The following is a 14050-nucleotide window of genomic DNA, read 5'->3' as shown; positions in this document are numbered from 1 at the left end:
AGAAGACTTAGTCATCCTATCAACTATCACCCAAATGGAGTCATGCTATATGTGAGTTTGAGGTAGCCCTATGATTACATCCATATTGATCACATCCGACTTCCAAGTAGGAATATCAATCTCTTGAGTCATACCTACAGGTTTCTGGTGTTTATCTTGATTTTCTGGCAATTGGGGCACTTGCTCACAAAATCTGCTATATCCCTTTTCATGCCATTCAACCAATAGGCTTCTCACAGATCGCGGTACATCTTAGTGGCACCTGGATGAATAGAATACCTAGAGTTATGGGCTTCTCACAAAATACCCTGGTAGCGAAGTACACCATCTCCCTCTTGGGAGAAAAGCTCCACTCTCTAATTATGGACTGCAACCTTATGTTCAAGCAAGAGTGGGTCACTGTCTTGCTTTTCCTTAAGCCCCACTACCAAAGACAATTCTGCCCCATTCTGAACTGTTACACCGCTGTCTGATATGATCATAAGAAGAACTCCTAAGCGAGCAAGACAGTGAACATCCTTCACTAGCTCCTTCCTTTGTTCCACGACATGGCTACACTACCCATAGATAATTTACTAAGAGAATCTGCTACTACATTAGCTTAACCGGATGTTAATGCACATTCATATCATAATCCTTAAGGAACTCTAGCCATATCCTCTAGGGAAGATTCAACTCTTTCTCGGTGAACACATACGGAAGGTAATTATGGTCAGTGAACATATGTACGTGAACACCATACAAGTAGTGTCTCCAAATCTTGAGTGCAAACATCACTGCTGCAAGCTTGAGGTCATGAATTTGATAGTTCTTCTCATGCGCCTTAAGCTTCCTAGAGGCATAAGGTATCACCTGACCTTGCTGCATCAATACACAACCTAGAACAACTCTATATGCAGCGCAATAGATAACATAACCATATGAACCCTCTAGTAGAGTCAAGACAGGAGTTGTATTTAATCTTTTTTTATATTCTGCAGAGCTTTTCTCACAATCATCTGATCGTTGAAACTTGACCATCTTCTGAGTCAACCTAATTAGTGGTGAGGATATGGATGAAAGTCCTTCCACGAACCTTCTATAATAACTTGCTAGACCTAAGAAACTTCTGATATCTGCAGCAGAGGTAGGTCAGGGCCATTGTTTCACTATTTTTATCTTCTGAAAATCCACTCGGATCTCTTTGTTAGATACAATGTGACCAAGAAAAGCAACAGATTACAACCTGAACTCACATTTTACTAATCTTAGGAAATAACTGGTGATTCCTGAGAGTCGGCAGAATGACTCTCAAATGACATGGATATTCTTCCTCACTCCTAGAGTAAATGAGGATATCATCAATAAAGAGGATAACGAACAAGTCCAAGTACTGTTTGAACATTGTGTTCATCAAATACATGTAAGCTGCAGGAGCATTGGTTAGTCCAAACGACATAACTACAAATTTGTAATGACTGTACCGAGTTTTGAAGTCTGTTTTTGGAATGTCACTATCTGTGACTCTAAGCTGATGATAACCCGATCGTAGGTCTATATTTGAGAAATGGCTAGCACCTTGAAGTTTGTCAAACAAGTCATCAATCCTAGGGATGGGATACTTATTCTTGATTTTTACCTTGTTCAACTGTCTATAGTCAATGCATATTCTGAGAGAACCATCTTTCTGGCCTTAAGGTAATAAAAAAATCGACCCATGGGCGCTAAGATACTACCTTTCCATTCTAAGATTGGTTCGTCTGGTAGATGAAAATGAACAATCTCAGTTCTTCAATTGACTGAGGCATAACATGAGAATAACCAACCTATGCTTAGAATGACATCAAAGTCAACTATTTCTAATTATACTTGATCTGCTGAGGTGACTTTCTGAGATACTATGACAGGGTAATTTCTATATACCCATCCAGCTATAACTAGGTCACTGACTGGAGTAGAGACATAGAAAGGTTCTAAGAGAGTATTTGGACTAACAATGAATTGGACTGCTAAACTGAGTTACAAAAGACAATGTAATGTTTGTTGTCTTTCCACTAGGTGAACCTTATGTGAGTCACATCTTTGCGTTTGTAGGATTCCAATAACACCTATCACTACGAGTTACTGACATCACACCAAATATTTTCTTGACCTTATGAATGAACTTTTGTGGGTCCTTACAAACTTGCGACCCTAAAAACTTAGGCGGATTAATCCTAACAAAATCACAAACTCTTCATTGTTCTTTTGGTCATACTCTAAGCCAAAAGATGAATTGGCGTTCTCAAAAGCTGTATTCAAACTTCCTTATCTAGTAACAGAGGAAATGTTTTAGCATTGCGTGCATTAGCATTCCATGTCTAAGCTCTACAAAAAGGCATGATTTTAAGCACACTATGTCAAGTTAGAATAGAATTTGATCATACCTTACACACGATAAGAGTAACAAGAAAGTGAAGTTTTTTCCTAAAACACTTCATAGCCTCCCTCTCATTAGATGTGGTGCACTTCACACCCATGAAAAGGACTCTACTTAGTGCGGGTTTTTCAGACATCCTAGGTCTCTTGAACCTAGTGCTCTGATACTATGTTTTTAGCGCCCTGAGCTACCCCGAGACGCGGACACGGAACTTAGAACCATATGTGATCCCAAGCTAACCTTGTTGGCATAATCATAAGCATACAAAAGAATATAAACTGATGCGGAAGCTAAATCATAACTTATAATGAAATAATGGGATATACCCATATGCTAAAATTGATATATATGAAAACAATGAGTTTAATACAAAGAAATATTAACTCAACACTAAGCAAAAACTGAAACTAAATGACTAATGACTGAAATGACAAACATGAATGTTGTCCTTGGAGATTGAGGACTCACCACTGAATCTGCAACACTAGAGATTGAAAATCGATCTATGCGTGATCTAAATGCTTAGAACCTATAGGATAGAGTAAAGTTGAAATAACATAACTGAACAAGCATAAAAGCAAGTATAATAATCTAAGATGATAAACAGAATTCTGAGCTAACTCTATGCAATGACCAATTTATAACATGCTGAAATTGAATACTTAATATACTGATAAATGGTCAATGTAGAGAGTCTAACATATCTGTGGGAGCTACTAATAACCGATAATAAAACCACATGAGTTAAATGTGGAGTCTCATGCATACGCCCCATCGTGAGGACCCAATATACCCTGTCATAGGTATAAAGTCATGCTGGCATGATCACTAAACTGATTGCCCGCAGAGCGAACTTATAACCTACTCTGCTAGTATTTCTAGGACTATTGGGTACGCTAAACCCTAGTCCAACTCGGTATTATGCTACTCCCAATGAATTCTGTATATTTACTAATTGTGTCTTAATTTTTGTAAATATTGGATAGCTCAAAACTGAACATGCAAAATGAGAATGCAACAATTAATCTGGTAATTATACATTTATGATTGAGGCATGTGTATGAAGTATCCGAAATATTTGTCCTAGCATGTGTAATTCAAGAACTAAAGAATACAAATCTAGGGTTCTGAAATTCATGCGATAATTTGAGTAATAACATGATAATCGGATTTGGAACATATATAAATTCATGAAGTTTTATAAAAGTTCTAGAAACCCTAGATTTAGTAGTGACAAGAGAATCAAGAATCTGACTGAAACTAGGGACCCAATGGGTGATAGGAACCCACTAGTGAAATCCCACATACCTGGTGATGTAATCCATCAAAAAATACATAAGTTTCGGGGATGGAACTGCTGGAGCTTGTGGCGTTCTTGGACTATGGTTTTTTTGAGCTTTTTCTCCTCTCTTGCTTCTAATTTTCTAAGTTTTGATTTGAATTATTTGATGATTTAGGGTAAAAACGACATAAATTAGGGTTTAAAAAGAGTGAAAAGGTTCGAAAGACCCCTGGTAAGGTTGCTGTCAGACCATATGATGGCCAGGACTCACGGTCTGTTGCCTGACCGACGCCCATCGCTGGGTCCGTCGATTGGGCTTGTTCGACAGGCCATTACTAAAATGGGCATAACATTTTTCTCGGAGGTCATATTTTGGCAAGGTTGGTGGCTATCGAAAGATACTTCAATTATCTATCCGTGGGAAGGTCATGGGACACCTAATTCATTTTTTCTAAGAGTTATGACCATTTGAAGTTGACCCAACTACATTTCCCCTTATTTGTCTGCAAATTTTCCACCTACGAACTGTGCTAGTCATCGGTAGCTCTTGTCAGAGAGTGGGTGAATGGGGGTCTCCATCGACGGTCACGGACTATGGTCTGTCGGTCCGTCCATCGATCAAGACTTAGCAAATTTTTTCCTGGCTATATTTTTGGGAGTTTCTGATCCCATCGACACCGTCGTCTGTCCTATGGACCATTGATGCCACCATTGGTTGCACCTACATATTTTTTTTGAAAAAACTGATTTTTGGTCTATTTTGGCTACGGGATGTTACAATAGGGAGTTGAACCCTGCTGGATCACTATGTTGGCTGCATAGGTTCAAAGACTAAGAGATATAAAGAGACCCATACCCATCTGAAAAAACAGTCTCATATCATGACAATTACACGAAACTCTGTCTTCTCGAAATAAGGAATCGCCACTCAAAGGTAGCCTATCAGTGCTCAGTATAAAGTTCCATTACATTCATATCATACATCATGAAAGCTGGCTTGTAGCATGAGGATACCATAGCTCATATTAGATGATTTCTCATATCATCATTAATAATAAGTACATATTAACTTCAATACTTTCATTAGAGTGTTCATAAAGATAGGTCTCTTCATTAACTTTACACTCTCCTAGGTGAGTACAGTTTTGTAACATTTACTTAGGCTCATTTGAGATTGCTCTCATAATTTACATTTGCCACTTATCATATTTCATTAGCCTTAGCAGATTTGACCTTCATAATTACTCACCCCTTTTTACGTGAATGTTCATTTCATCATATGCCAATGCACTTGGCCTTTTTAGTGTATTTCACACTCTTACCTAACCCTTCTGGGGTCATATCATTATCACTTAACATCTTAGGTTCATTTACTTTATAAACGTATGCTGGACTTATGAGTCCACACACACAAGTCATGAGGCTTCATTCGTAATTCGTCTAAGTGATTCATACTTACCCAAGGTTATGTGGTACAAGACTTATGCATCTTGTAAGTATGCCAAGATCTCAATTTTGATCCTTAAAGGCAACAATCATTTAATCATTTATTCACATACGACTTATGTAACAATACGGAATTGGGCAAGGGAACTCGATTTTGAATTCCTTGAGCAACACTTAATCTTATATTAAATTTGGAAATTGTATTTTTATGGTTTGGGGTACCCTAGGTCGATCCCCATCACCCCCTTAAATTTTTCTTTCTTTTCCCTCCACTCTTTTTCGTTTAAGGCCAAGAGGTTGTGAGATCGATCCCCCACAACTTCATTTTGTTTCTCTTAGTTTTTCTGTTAACTTTCTCACCTATCCAAGATGTTGTGGGTTCAATCCCACCCACCTCATCTTATTTTTATCTTTCATTTTTCTCCTAACTCTTTCATATATTAAAGAGTTTGTGGGTTCAATCCCAACTTACCTCATTTATTTTTGGAAAAATTATATAAAATAATACATTTCGAAAAATAATTACTAATTTTAGTGATACTTTTTGATTATTACAATTCATAGTAATATTGTGATAAATCTATAATATGTATTAAAAGTGAATTATGTATGCAATATATTTTAATTATGATTGTTTTTGAAATATATTATGTTTGTTTGGTAAAAAATTGTCATATAGTATTATAAGTGTATTAAAATGTTTGATAAATGTATTATTCATCATTAAAACTTATATTATATGTGAATAATAAATTTTTTATTTGTAATATGTGTTAAACTTTTATTATAAATGAAATAAAAGTGGTCAAGTGAAACAATGTTATTGCTATAAATAGTAAATATTTTTTTATTATGGTATATTTATGTAAGTTTCTCTTCCCTTTTCCTTTCATTCTTCTTATAAATTTTTTATGTACTTTGCATTTGGTGTGGTCTTGGATTAAATCCCCAATGAACTCACATTTAAATAAATGTAAAATATAGCTCCATCTACAATACACAACCCGAGACCAACATTTCCAGCAAGCTGGAAATTTGGTCATTTTCCAATTCATCTCTCTCATTTTTTTTGGTTAATTCTTGGAGCATTTCGTCGGAAATTTATTCAGAAACATTATACTTATATGAACATCACATTTTTAACATATTCATACATGTAAATACAAAATTTTAACATGTAAAATTCAGGCTTAAAACTATGACTAACTCACGGTACACACATGCACAAACAAGTTAACGTAATTCACTTTTTCGGAACACATCTTTCATTTCTCACATAATTTTTGAATACAAATTCAAACACATAATCACAACGATCCCTAAAATCACCTACCAGAAGTCATACCAACGCATACTTTTAATCTTTCAGAGGATGTAATAATAGGGGCATGCAACGGGGACAACCTTAGTTTTTCAATTGTGATTAGGCTGAACCTTAAGGTTCTCTTGGGAAAGGGAAAAATAGGGAATAAAACCCTTACCTGATGTCGTTCAATGGGGTTCTAACGTGCTACAGAATGCCCACTAAGCCAACGTCTCACCACTGAAATCACAAGCACAATCCGTCGAGAACTTGATTTTTACTTTTCATTTTTAAACGTGTTTTGCTTTTGAGTTTGAGCGATCAAGTTCTTGGATGTGGATGAAATTGTTATATTTTTGTTCTATTCTTTAGTTTTATAGAAAGTTGAGCATGAAAGTGAGACAGAGTAGAGAGAAACGTGTGATAGTGTTAGCTTAGGATTAGGAGATTAGGTGGATACTTGGTCAAATTAGGATTTATCATTAATTAATTGAAAAATTAATTTTTTCCTTTTTCCTAAATCATCAAATTAAATATTAAATAATTCACTAAATTCAATCTAATCAATTTAAATCATTGCGTCCACCAAGGCTCGAACCCTGGTGGAACTAGATTTCGCTTAAAGGGTCAAATTCGGCCACCTCTACCAGAATAGCCCCTTAACCGTATTAATAAATTAATTAATTAATTATTTGGGGTAATTGCAATACCACCCTTAGTGTGGAAAATACAATTTTACTCCTAGGCCCTTTTAAACTTAAGATTACCCCTTTCAAGTCCGGTTAAGACTCATCCGGATGAATCTTCATATTCGGGTGCCCTAAATGGCTGAACCCAACCTTTCCTAGGTCAACTGACTCACCAAGTTGGTTTTCTTGGCTGTTACATAGGTTTGGAGGTCTTGTTCTACGCACATCAATCCGTGTGAACCCGGTCTAATCCAGGCATTCTTGGTACGTTTAAGCATTACTTAGCATAGTCATTTTCAGATTGTTACACCCTTCTTCTAGTATAAAGGGTAGGAAAATCTTTCACTTTGTGATGATTGTTTCCACAACCATTGAACCTACTAGTACCGGCTAGACACATTCCAAAATGTTTCTCTATATAATTGTTGAATGTAGGTTTATTAACTTGAGATTTACCACCTCTCTCTTGTTTATCCTTAGGACCACTTGAAGAATCTTGGTTTAGATCTCTCTTGTTTAACCTAGGTTTACCTTGCTCATCGAATCTACTTCTCTTCACATCCCTATTCATTATCTTAAGCTTCCACCTCTCAATATATTGATCGTACACAACAAGTCTTGATGTATTTATATCATCATGGAGCATCTCCTTACGAACTAAGTCAGATAGACCGATAACAAACTACCTCATCTCATCTCTAAGGTTAGACGCCAAGGATGGAGAATACTTAGACAATAGGGTACACTTTGAGGAATACTCCTAAATATTCATTCTACCTTGCCTAATTTTTATAAACTTCTCAATCTTAACCTCCCGCTTCTAAAAGAGAATGTACTTACAAAGAAACACCTTCTTTAACTCTTCCTGTACGATAGTACCCACTCTTATAGGCCTATTAGTCTTCAATTGAGTAAACATAATTTGAGAAACCTTTTTCAATATAAAGGAATCCAACTCCTCCTTTTCTCCAAATGTAACTCCCACAATATTCATTATGTTATACATTCCATCCAAGAACTCTTGGGGATACTCTAGATCTAAGAAAAATAAGAGGACTCATCCTCCCAAAATATCTAAATATTAAGGCCATGGTATTACCAATAACATTCATCCCAGGCCCCACATCTCTATTAACTTGTGCTGTTATAGCTTTGGCCAAAGTTAGAAAAGTCGTCTCAATCTTTTGATTGGTCATGTCAGGGGGAACCACCAGAACTTGATCACCTTGAGGAACTTGTCCATATTGGGGACCTAGAGGACGAATTTAATCATTAACAATCTCCTCTTCATGTCTTCTTGCGGGTATCCCTCTCATATTAATATACTATAAACACAAGGGAAAGATTAAGAAAAAGACAAATATAGGACTCAACTCTAAGGCACGACTTCAAGAATATGAAAGAAGTTTATCTTTAAATCATCCTATGCCCTCTCGCTCATAAATGTGTCACGACTCACATCGATAAACAAGAATCTACTAGACCTGGTTTGTGAGACATTAAACTAAAGATCATTCCCAAAACCTTATGCTCTTATACAAAGTTTATAATGACCAGAGAGCACTCTCAAGTCGTGGCATGACGTTCTTGACCCTTAAGGGGTCTTATACACGCCTCTTAGCATTTATTCATCACATAGGTAATAAAGATAGTATTGAATGAAAACTTTTCTCGATAAAACCAACAATAGAAAACTCTTTTATAAAGCAACGGACTACTCAGTATCAACATACACATCTTAGACATAATCTGAATGTCATAGGTACAACACCCATTACAATTGAAAAGAAATTATTAGAAGTCTATTAAATCATAAGACAACGTAAGACTCTTTTCCCTCGAACCCATGAGAACGTACCAAGTCTTGGATGGAATGGAAATGGAATCCTTCAACTAAGAATTTTCTAGCAACCTCAACCTACTATTGTAGTAAAAACATGAAGAAGATGGTTTTAGCACAGTAAAGCACTAAGTATGACGACCATGCAAATACATGAAAAAGGGATGTTTTTAATAATAAATACATAATGTAAGTTATAACCAACATACAAGTATGAATATCTCATTTAAATCCTTAAATTTACATTTCTACCTTTACCTCAAGTAGTCATACTTCTACTAGTACCAACATTCAATACATAGGCACATATATTATATAGGTCATTCATCATTCTAGGGCTCTATCTAATGTTACCCTAAGATTCCCTTAGGTAAGACATAAAGTGGGAGACCATACTTCCTCTTCATACCACACCTAAATGTTCTTCAAGGCTAATTTAGAAAAGAACATTTTCATTTCAACATGAAATTCCAAGTTACCCATTTCATGAACATAAGAGAAATATGCATCACATTATAGAGACAAAAAGTCAACATTCACTATTAGCTTCATTCAGAGGACTATCACACATTAGTAATGAAGACTTAGGGAACTCACTCAAGCCCTATTAAATTCTACTCGTGCATGTGTGGATAACATCCCATACGACTACCTACACGTTGTATAACCTATCAATTAACTATTGCGCACATCAAACATCATAGGCATGAAACAACATAGATCATGCAAGATAGATATGGAATCTGGTGTCATAAAACCCCACACCGTGGAATGTGTTCCATTTGCCAAGGGTAGAACCAATACACATCCTATGTAGGCACATAGTTTAGGGGATATCCAAAGATGTTCATTGGACTCTTGCTTAACATTGGGAAGAGACACCATCTAAATCATATCCACTCCGTTCTTAGCCTTAGTTCCAATAGATTAGTTCATTACATTACTGTACTAGAGAGAGCACCAACATTAGGTCTGCTAAACTGATGTACTTCTACCAAGAAGGTCTACCACCGATCAGTCAACAGATCGAGGTTCATTAAGGATAACTCATTGATATTCCTTATGAAGAGCCAAAACCTTTAGGTCTACCGATCCTAGGTTCATCATTTCACACAGGCTACCACCATTTGGTCTATGCTTCAAGGTTTTACATTCATATAGGGTTCTAGACTGATCATATAGGTGCATCACTCTTAGGTCTACCGTAGAAGACATAGTCTAAAATATCTCATTAGTTATTCATAGGTAGGCTACAAACATTAGGTATACAAACCAAGACATTAATTAGAACAGGATAACAACATTAGGTCTACCAATTATAACTTTTTGCAATTAAGTCATACATTCATTAGTCTAGTAGAGAATGCACTAGCCTACAAATTCAACACGCATTCACCTTTACTTTAATTTATACAAGAATATGATGCCTAAGCATACCGGTTCAAGATGCTTCATTCATGATAACATTCACATTCTACATGATCACTTTTCTTCATCAAATTCATATTCATATACGTATCAAATAAGCGCCTCCATCATAAGTGGATCACACATATCTATATCACAATTTCATACCAATAATAATAGATCTCAAGACTTATATATTAGATAAAACAATATACAAGAAAATTTCCATATTTTCATAATCATTTCCGTCATCCATATAAGCAATTCAACAAGACATTGATCATAATATACCTTGAAGGCCTTAGAGATCCAAACTCACAAACACACCAATGCATAAATACCTCAATACACATTAATTATCGATCATAAGACATGATTAATGATATAAACTCACAAACTAAGTTTAAATTATTACATGCTATTCAATATACATTCATAATCAACCAATTTCCATTCAATTTAGGGTTTTAGAGGAAGACATGGAATCTTGCAGGAATTCCATATAAAATAAAACTAAAATCATCGATAAAACCTAAATTCATCTATATAAATGCTTTAAAAACGTTTTAACAATGAACCCATTCTCAGATTAGAAAGAAGGATTTTGATCATTGAAAAGCTTTGAAGTCTATTTTGAATTGACTCCTTGAATGAAAGATTAATCAAGGCTGAATGATCACCATAATTTATACTTGAAGAATACCACGAAATTTCATTGACAACTTGAAGAAATTAATCTTGGATCCTTCAATTCTTCACATCTAATAGAGTTTTCCTTGCGAGAGAATTTTGGGGAAGAGAGGTCTCTAACTTTGGGTTTTTGAAAATAATAAAGTAAAAAACACCTTTTCAATGTATTAATACAATTAAAATACCTAAAACACCCACAATAACCTTCAATGAATTTAATTACCTAAGGTAGAAAGTTACCAAACCACCCTTGGCTTGGCCGAGACTTGCGCCAGGTTGTAGGTCCAAACTATGGCTCCCCATCCACGGACTGTGGATGGGTTAATGCTTTGTCCTGTACCACCATGGTCTAGTAATGAGGCTTCGTATTTGAGTCCGATACTCTCCAAGACAAATTATTGACAACAAAGTTAGTCCACGGGTCGTAGATCAATCTGATGGTCAAGGTTTACTTTCGTAGGTCACCACATTTTGGCAGTTAGGGGTTTAAACTTAGGGACCTCTTCAAGGACCTTTAAGGTGGTCATTGGGAGTTGTACCCGGAATTTTAATCCCTAAAATCATGTTATAAGTACAAGAGCCATTCACCTTGATTTTAACCTTCAAAGGACACTCGAAAACTCCACTACAAGTATCTACAACACATTAGCTCAACGGACTAAATTCCGGACGTCATGGTTGTTCACTTATGTTTGAACTCAAAAAACATTAAATTTAAATTCAAAATACATTTTAACCAATTAATCAAGTTATCAATATCAAATACATATATAAGTCTCTAGTTCTTCCTATTTCATTTTTTAGGGTCATTACACCTACTCTTGTAGATTTTGCATACTCGAAAGAAGAAAATTAATATTTGTAGAAGAAGAATTCATGATATTACTATTAGAGTATAAGAAACCAAAAATCTAAACTTGAATTTCAAAGTTAAAATGTCCAGAACATGTCACGAACAAGGAGCATCCCCTAGAATTAACATGGAGTACTTGACCTCTTGGAAGTATTATACAATTCCATATTTATCATTTATCACATCATCATAGGTAAACTTAGCAGAAAATTTAAAACTTTCGTAACACATCATAGGCTAGAATATCACTTCCATTATAAATATAAAATATCATAATACCTAGTTAAACACTCCAAGTCTCTTTGCCATATTAGACTCAACATCATTAGAGTATAATATAGACACGACCCATTCAAAAAATCATAACTAAGGTATAACAAGACCTTACATAATACATGACATAGGAAATCCATGAACTTAAGGATCCCTTTCCTTGATCTTGGGAAACACATATCAAACCCTTCACCTTAGAGGCAACCTTAAAGCATACATAACCTACCCTTTGTGTAACAAGGTAAAGAAGAATGTTGTTAGTACAAGAATGCACTAAGTATGACAACCATGCAAAAAATGCATTTCAAAGGGACATTTACATAAAAAACCATGCAATAAGCATCCAACTGTTCACATAATTATTTTAAGCATATACAAAGTCATCACATCATATAAGACATATATTACATTTAAGGAATAATCACAGTAAACTCATTTGACTTTACAGTAACCTCTTTTCACTTTACAATAACCTCTTTTCTTTCCTAACTCCTTAACATCCCAAGTAACTCTCTAGAGATACTTGGTGCAATGTATAGATAATGTCCCGTTACACTACCCACACTCAAGCATCACCTTGAGGCCACTAGGTTGTCATGCATACAACCCTCATTAAACAATACATACATTCGTAGAACCATTTCATATAATAATACATATACTCCACATTTGACCCAACATACTTTTATGGACCACATAAAAGAACTCATTACAAGAAAACCTTCAAGTCTAGACTTAACAATATAATCAGAAGAGTCATTAATCAATTAATAGCATATGTAGACATCACATCACTTAAACTTCATAAGACCTTACTCCTAATCCCAATCTTAACCTACTAGTGCAATGTACATGTGAAGTCCGATAACCTCACACATACTTACTAAACTCCTCAAGATACTACAAGCATATCATTTACTTCATACTTTAACAAGACAAGTATAGACAACTTCATACATGCCAAGTAAGACTTTCGTCAAATAGTCAATAAGGCCCACATTATGCATATAAGGTAACAACACATCGTATCGACTCATTAGGACACATACCATGCATTTAGTCACAACAAGTAGAACACAGTACAACGTCTAGGATAAGGAACATAAACATATACATATACATTAGGACACCTTCCTAGAACTCCATTCAATAGCTTCTTGAGCAAAGCCTACACTAAGCAACTTCCCTTAGGTTATCCTACTTAGAGTTCATATCATTACTTCTATTGTCAATTTTACATTATCTGAACTATATCCCTTATAGACACTAAGACCATGGGTTCAAAACATGGAATTTGGTGTTGTGAAACCTTACACCAAGGGAAGGTGATCTACCTCTCCAAGGTAGAACATTAACATCACTCTAGCATATTAGGTGATTTCATTTGCTCGATCCTATGGTGCAATCATAGTTTATGGAACTTGGAGGAATATATGGAAATATCACTATGTAACCTTTGGTCCATGAGGATATTCACCTCGTGAGAACTAAGGTGAACCTACCTTTCCACATTGGGAAGGAAAAACCCTCATCCTCAAGTTCACTCGGTGCTATGCTAAGTTCCATTTATTGAAAAGACTTAATTAACATTACTTTACAAAAGTACGCTTTAGGAGATTGAATCCCTAAATGCTTAGATTATAGGTCATAGATGAGAGTTTCTTTTCTTTAACTTAAATCATGTGACAAAACATTTCAAATGGACATATCATATTCAAGCACCATCATGTTTAGGATACCCTTGAGAACACCTTTCAAGAGCCCCTCTATTGACTAGATCATCATACATGCATAATGGAATTTTTTTCATGTGCGTGTACATATATGTGAGCAAACCTTTTACTAAACACCCTTAGTCCACAATCTCAT

This window comes from Solanum pennellii, chromosome 4, assembly GCF_001406875.1.
Source record: "Solanum pennellii chromosome 4, SPENNV200".
In the NCBI taxonomy this organism is placed as follows: domain Eukaryota; kingdom Viridiplantae; phylum Streptophyta; class Magnoliopsida; order Solanales; family Solanaceae; genus Solanum; species Solanum pennellii.
Note: the sequence above shows the minus strand (reverse complement) of the source record.